Source organism: Galeopterus variegatus, unplaced genomic scaffold (assembly GCF_000696425.1).
Source record: "Galeopterus variegatus unplaced genomic scaffold, G_variegatus-3.0.2 Scaffold4727, whole genome shotgun sequence".
Taxonomy (NCBI): domain Eukaryota; kingdom Metazoa; phylum Chordata; class Mammalia; order Dermoptera; family Cynocephalidae; genus Galeopterus; species Galeopterus variegatus.
In genome coordinates, this window is record NW_007730838.1 from 88,017 (window position 1) to 88,355 (window position 339).

Sequence of the window (339 nt, forward strand, 5' to 3'; positions counted from 1 at the left end):
GTAAGCATTTAATGCAATAAATTTCCCCCTTAGTACAGATTTTGCAGTATCCCACAGGTTTTGGTATGATGTATCATTGTTTTCAGTAGTTTCAATAAATTTTTTGATTTCCTGTTTGATTTCTTCTTGGACCCATATATCAAGTTGAATGCTAGTCAATTTCCATGTGTTTGTATAGTTTCCAGAACTTCATTTGTTATTGATTTCTAATTTTAATACATTGTGGTCAGAAAAGATACATGGAATAATTCCAATTTTTTTGAATTTGTTGACACTTGATTTGTGACCTAACATGTGATCTATCCTGGAGAATGATCTATGTGCTGATGAGAAGAATGA